Here is a 7,534-nt window from a genome sequence, read left to right on the forward strand (position 1 = left end):
GTAGCCACCTTTATCAATGATGTTATCTAGATCTTCTGGAGAACTTGCTGCAGCTTCTACATCAGCACTTGCTGCTTTACCTGGCACTTTTATCTTATGGAGACAGCTTCTTTCTTTCAGTCTCATGAACAATCTCTGTTAGATTTCAGCTTCTCTTCTGCAGCTTCCTCATGTCTGAGAGTTCATGGAATCGAAGAGAGTTAGGGCCTTGCTCTGGATGAGGCTTTGACCTACAGCTGGTTCCACACCCCTAAAACTTTCTCCAGCTCAGCAATAAGGTTGTTTTGCTTTCTTATCATTCTTGTGTTCACTGAGTAGCACTTTTCATTTCTTTCAAAAACGTTTTTTTGCATTCACAACTTGGCTAAATGTTTAGCACAAGAGGTCACACTTTTGGCCTATCTTGGCTTCCAACATGCCTTCCTCACTAAGCTTAATCATTCCTAGCTTTCGATTTAAAGTGAGAGCTGTGTGACTCTTCCTTTCCCCTGATCGCTTAGAAGCCATTGTAGGGTTATTAACTGGCCTAATTTCAATATTGCTGCATCTCAGGGAATAGGGAGGCCCGAGGAGAGGGAGAGAGATGGGGAATGGTGATTGATGGAGCAGTCAACACACACAACATTTATTGATTAAATTTGCCATCTTATATGGACGTGGTTCGTGCCTCAAAACAATTACAATAGGAACATGAAAGATCACTGATCACAGATCACCATAACAGAAATAACAATAATGAAAAAGTTTTAAATATTGTGAAAATTACCAGAGTGTGACACAGAGGCAGGAAGTGAGCACATGCTGTTGGAAAAACAACGACGGATTTGCTTGATGCATGATTACCACAAACCTTCAATTTGTGGAAAGCACAATATCTGCGTTAACTCCTGTTTCTCTGGAATTGTCTTGTAAACTTCAGGTTCTTTGTCAATGAGAAACTGCTTGGAGGCTGAGACTGCTCTGAGGGGCTGTAGCTACCCTGCCCCTGGCAGTGTCTTTGACTGCAAGGCGTGGATAAAGCTGGAGATTTTTTGATGGAGCAGAGGCCAGCCGGGTGGTTGCACTGACTCGTGATAACCCTGGCAGCAGTGCTGGAGGCCGGTGAGGTGGTGAAGGGCATGGCGCTTCGGACATGGGCCCTTCCTATGTGCAGGACCTCCTGGGGTGCAGAGGCTAAGTTCATCTTACATGGATGATGTTGCTCTTCCTCTGTCACCAGAGACCAGATTTTATGTTCAGATCTGGCTCCCATGAGAGTTATGTCATCTGTGCAGTTTTTGATTTTGTTCTGAGCTTCCCAGTGTGCCCTGTGGCTGGTGTTTCCCCGGTTCATGGCTGTGATTACATCTCCAATACACAAATTAACTACAGCAGCCTTGCTTCTGGGGGTGACCCAGAAATGGAGAGGATGCTTGAAGTCCTTGCTGCCCATGACGCAGAAGCCCCATGCTCCCGGGCCTTGAGGGACTGTCTACTGGGTGGTCATGGCATGGGGACAGGCTTGCAGGACAAGAGCACTGGTCATACCAAGAGAACCTGCTCTGAAAATTGAATTTTCCGCTAGCCTAGCTGCTGAAAAGGCCCGCTGTAACCCGAGGACCAGTTTAAGCTCATAGTTCCTCAAACACACTGCCCTGACTCGAAGACCAACCTTACCTCCAGCTGTCACTCACCAGTCAGAGCTCACCAGCTCACAGAAGCTTCTCCAGAGCCAATGTGCTTTCTTTCCAAGCAATACCTAACATTTCTCTAATAAAACTCTCACCTTTCTTTTTTTTAAAAAAACTTTTATTTTAGGTTTGAAGGTGCAGGTGCAGGTTTGTTATCAGTTTACATAGGTGAACTCGTGTCATGGGCGTTTGTTGTACAGATTTTTTTCATCACCCAGGTATTAAACCCAGTACCCACTAGTTATCTTTTCTGCTCTTCTCCCTCCTCCCACTCTCCACCCTCAAGTAAGCCCCATTGTGTGTTGTTCCCCTCTATGTGTCCATGTGTTGTGATCATTTAGCTCCCACTTATAAGTGAGAACATGTGGTATCTGGTTTTCTGTTTCTGCCTTAGTTTGCTAAGGATAATGGCCTTCCACTCCATCCATGTTCCTGAAAAAGATGATCTCATTTTTCATGGCTGCATAGTATTCCATGGTGTATATATGCCACATGTTCTTTATCTAATCTGTCATTGATGGTCATTTAAGTTGATTTCATGTCTTTGCTATTGTGAACAGTGCTGCAATGAATATTTGTGTGCATGTGTTTTTACAGTACAATGATTTATATTCCTCTGGGTATATAAACCCCAAATGGGATTGCTGAGTCAGATGGTAGTTCTGTTTTTAGCTCTTTGAGGAATTGCCACACTGCTTTCCACAATGGTTGAACTAATTTCCACTCCCCCCAACAGTGTACAAGGGTTCCCTTTTCTCCAGCATCTGTTATTTTGTGACTTTTTAATAATAACCATTCTGACTTGTGTGAGAGGATATCTCATTGCGGTTTTGATTTGTGTTCCTCTAATGATCTGTGATATTGATTTTTTTTTTTCATGTGCTTGTTGGCCATATGTATGTCTTCTTTTGAAAAGTGTCTCTTCATGTCCTTTGCCCAGTTTTTAATGGGGTTGTTTTTCTCTTGTAAATTTCTTTAAGTTCCGTAAAGATGCTGAATATTAGGTCTTTGTCAGATGCATAGTTTGCAAATATTTTCTCCCATTCTGTAGGTTTTCTGTTTACTTTGTTGACGGTTTCTTTTGCTCTGCAGAGGCTCTTAAGTTTAATTAGATTCCATCTGTCAAATTTTGCTTTTGTTGCAATTGCTTTTGGTGTCTTCATCATGAAATTTTTGTCCGTTTCTATGTCCAGGATGGTATTGCCTAGGTTGTCTTCCAGGGTTTTTACAGTTTTGGGTTTTACATTTTAGTCTTTAATCCAGCAGTCCACAACCTTTTTGGCACCAGGGACTGACTCTGTGGAAGACAATGTTCCCACAGAGAGCAGTAGGCAGGGGGATGGTTTCGGAATGAAACTGTTCCACTTCAGATCATCAGGTATTAGTTAGATTCTCAAAAGGAGTGCACAACCTAGATCCCTCACATGTGCAGTTCACAATAGGGTTCGTGCTCTTATGAGAATCTAATGCTGACGCTGATCTGACAGGAGGTGGAGCTCAGGTGGTAATGCTTGCTTACCAGCCACTCACCTCCTGCTGTGCGGCCTGGTTCCTAACAAGCCACAGACTGATACCAGTCCATTGCCCAGGGGTTGGGGACCTCTGCTTTAATCCATCTTAATTTTTGTATATGGTGAGAAGAAGGGGTCCAGTTTCAATCTTCTGCATATGGCTAGCCAGCTATCCTAGCACCATTTATTGACTAGAGAATCCTTTCCCCAGTGCTTGTTTTTGTCAGGTTTGTCAAAGATCAGATACTTGTAGGTATGTGGCCTTATTTCTGGGTTCTCTATTCTGTTCCATTTGTCTATGTGCCTGTTTTTGTCCCAGTACCATGCTGTTTTGATTACTGCAGCCCTGTAATACAGTTTGAAGTCAGGTAGTGTGATGCCTCCATCTTTGTTCTTTCTGCTTAGGATTGCCCCTGGGCTATTCAGGCTCTTTTTGGTTCCATATGAATTTTAAAATAAAAACTCTCAACTTTCTCTGTGTTCTTGGAACATACTGAAGACCACCCGATCTGTGAGTATGCCCCACTTTGCCATTCTTGCCTCCTAAATAATTAGTGCTAAGTTTAGAGATTCATCTCTATATTTTATTTGACTTCAGCAATGTAAACTGTGAGTCAGAGCTGCAGTGGTGGAGGCTGTGACCTTGGCAGTGGGAAGGTCAGTTCACAGGGTTTCTCAGCATGCTCCTCCTGTGTCCCCACCGTCTGTAGGTGCCCTCCATCATATGTGCGCCCTTGGCTTGTAGACTGGCCTTATCTTTCCAGAACTATTTTTGGTCATGCCTCATGCATGAGCTTGTGCCTGAGCACAATCATGTGAAAATTAATTTAGTCATATCTTGTCCAAACTAAAAACATTGAACCATTTTAAAGGAAAGCAGCTTCCCAATGTTGCCATATATTGTTTTAAAATAATTGTAAAAAGTAGTTGCTCATGTAACAGCACTGGGCCTGCCGTTGACCTTGCACGAGATGCCTCACACACATCTGAGAGCCTGTTACTGTGGACACAGTCCTCAGTGCTGCTGCTGCATGGCACCCTGCTTCAGAGGAGCTCTGCAACAGCAAAAGTGCCAAGCAGATCGAAGAGGACACAGCAGGACCATGTGGGGCCCTCCTCCCAGTGGTCAGTTACATCTTCTTTTGGTATCATGGCGGAGGTTGGGGGTGCCCCTGAAGACACCAGCTGAGCTTCCTGTGCCCCCTTCCCATGCCCACTGTACCCACCATGACAAGCTGAGCATGTTTCTGTAGCCACCCTCTACCCTGAGTAGACACTCTGCATTCTTATTGTGCAACGCTTTCAGGACTGTATCTCTGTGGTCACCCCTGTCATCCAACTCTGTTATGGCCATGGGAACCAGAACCTGGCATCTTCCAGCACCTCATTCTGCAGTTAGAAATCAACAAAACCTCCCAAATGGGAGAGGAGGGCCTAAAACCCTTGGAAAATTTCCTCTGCGAGATTCGCATGAGACTTGGAATGTCCTGAAGTTTAATATATGAAGCTATTTGAATGACACATAGAACTCCCTGTAAAACAGGTGTAGCCAACAGAGAAAAACATTCATGTCAACAGTCTCCCTCGTGCTCTTTCAGAGACCCTCTGAATTATAGCACCCAGAGGCCCTGGATGGCTTGGGAGCGGATGAGCCCCACGCACAGGCAGGAGAGTGGTGCATTCTCTGGGTAATGAAGTATCCTGTAGCTAGAAGATTAGAAACAATTCTACATGAAACATTTGAAAGTATCTCTTGATCAGTTTATTTGTTTCTGAAGACACAGCTTTCCTTTGGGAAACAGTAGCCCAGAGAAAGGTCTCCACAACCGAAAAGCACCGTGAATTGTTAGTTGCATTTTGCCTGGTCACGTGAGTGAATTTCCTCCTGGATTGCATTGAATCTGCACTGTTTTGGAGACTGGCAGATGCATCGTTAATAAAGCCACATATGCAGGGTCATCATCAGTTGATGTACTTCCATCCTAGCTGATGCTGTTGATTTTTCCCTGCCAGGAAGCTTCCTGACACAGCCTGCACCCCAGTGGACTTCCCAAAGCAAGTTGAGTCTGACTTTGCACCCCTGACATGAGAGTCATCTGACTTCTGAGCATGCCACTGAATACTGATGTACCTGAAGGAACCCTGGGTACCAAACATGCTCAAGTGAATGAATGGTGTCCGGGACAAAGCCCAGCAGGTGTCCAGGCAATGGCTTCCCACCAGAGATCTTGTCAGCACGCCGCTCTGAGCACTGTGTGCCTTAGTGTCTTTCTGTCCTGGTTGCAATGAAGTCTTTCTCCATAATGTCAGTTTTTATACTTTTTGACCTAGTAGGACATCATGTGATGAATTTTCATGTGATATGAATGAATTCAGCCTAGGTATGTCTTCGGATTGGTTTAGAGGGAAGACTGAAGCAGGTGAAATGGCAACCCCTTGAATACACATCCGTAATAAATTGAAAAATATTCAGCATGATTTAATGGTATCTTTTAAAATGGGAAACAAAATACTTCCTGTTCATTAGAATCATTACATCAACTAAAGTCATCATAACTAAAGTCATCATTACATCAACTAAAATACAAAATATGGAATCTAATCTGATCTTCAGCAGATGTTGGCATTTCTTTAAGTACACGTCTTCACTTCTGCAGTGCACTAACAGAGACTCAAGAATGACAAAGGGAAAAAAAGGCAAAATTAGGAAAAAGGGAGACATTTTGTAGTTGATGTTAGATACATGGGATGGACTATCCATTTGATACCCCTTCTCATCGATAGAATAGGAAACTTCAGGTTTCACAAAGGCAAATCGTGTTTTGTGAGAAAAAGCAACAGAAAAATATCGATAATCAAAATATTTTAGTGTTTTATGAAGAACTGTATTGTAGCTTGAATCTTTAATTAAATAAATGTTTTCTTTTGCATGTAAAATAGAATTCAGCCTTTCCTAACTCAGGACAGCAATGGGCTGGAGACACTGCTGGGCCCATCCTGCCACCTGCTGGGAGGACTTGTTCCCTCAAAAGCCTTGGTTTGGAAGGATGATTGGAAAATAGCTTTACACACCCACCCTTTATTGTGTTTTTATTCACAAAGCCTTAATATACCGCCATACTTCATGTAGTTGATTTTTCATATCTCTGATAAGTTTTTAAATGTCAATATTCCTACTAAAGTCTCTCTCTCTGTCCTGTGTTCTATGTTCTAGGGTGTATGAAGAAAGGGCTTCAGCAGAAACAGAGGCTGAAGCCTGTGTGCTGGGGGCTGAGAGGCCAGAGGAGAATGTGATGAGACATAGAATTGGAAGTGCAGGAAGTCGGAAGATCAAGTGCCACGATGTTGGTGCTGGCTGCTTGTGTTAAACTGCCTAGGTTTTAATCTACGGTAATTTTCGCCCACCTGTGGGGCTCCCCTGGTGCCCCAGCTGTGATGGGGTAACTGAACTGCCACCGGGGCCAAGCTGCCAGTGGCCCAGGATCTGGCACTTGGAAGAGTTCTGAGAAGCACCCCTGGATCAAATGAGGAGAAACAGACTTCATCCATACCTATTCCCATTGTATTTAAAGAAGTGAATATTCTCAGGGATTTCCACATTTTTAAAAATGTCTTTCAATTAAAACATTTAAAATAAAATACGGTTGAGGTGACAACCAAGTTACAGTTCCTCCAGCAGCACCCAGCCAGCGAGAGCCCTCAGATTTTAGAATTTTAGAAGAGACGATTGTGGCCATGTCTGGAATTCAAAGAAGAACCAGTGAGAAGAACTTGATAGAACTGATGGATGCTAAAACATCTAATATTAAAATAGAAGGGCAACCCTAAATGATAATATAAAATTACAATATTAATGGTAGAGTAATTAAGGAAGCCATTAATGTTGAATTATGTATGTGTATGTTAAACCTATAAATTAAAATATCATGAACATTATACCATCTGTGCTGATTTCATTAATGCTAAGTTATAAAATAATTATTAAACTGTATGAATGACATTTTATTAATATAAAATTATAAATTGCTATCGTTGAATAGAACTTTAAATTTGAATAAAAAGAATATATTATTACTAATATGTTAGACTTTGATAAAATATGAAATTTAAACAACATTTTAATAAAATGCTAAGCTTCCCCGTAGTATTTATATGAAGTTATTTGAGATACTGTTTGTTCAACAAATAATGTGACAGTGTCTAGTGTTGGCACTGTTTGATTAAGTGGTGGAAAAATAAAACATTTGCAAGGAAATGGGTTATTTCAAGTTATATTTTCATGTCCTTTTATTTCCACATAATAAAATCTTTTTGCTGGGCATGGTGACTAATGCCTGTAATCCCAGCATTTTG

The 7,534-nt window shown here is 42.2% G+C and overlaps 1 pseudogene; it reads right to left on the minus strand.

Annotated features, from left to right (window-relative positions):
- Window positions 1–974: 974 nt before the first annotated feature.
- On the minus strand, window positions 975–1,486 carry LOC116464205 (PDZ and LIM domain protein 1-like; annotated as a pseudogene).
- Window positions 1,487–7,534: the final 6,048 nt, after the last annotated feature.

The sequence above is a fragment of the Hylobates moloch genome, unplaced genomic scaffold, assembly GCF_009828535.3.
Source record: "Hylobates moloch isolate HMO894 unplaced genomic scaffold, HMol_V3 SCAFFOLD_275, whole genome shotgun sequence".
In the NCBI taxonomy this organism is placed as follows: Eukaryota; Metazoa; Chordata; class Mammalia; order Primates; family Hylobatidae; genus Hylobates; species Hylobates moloch.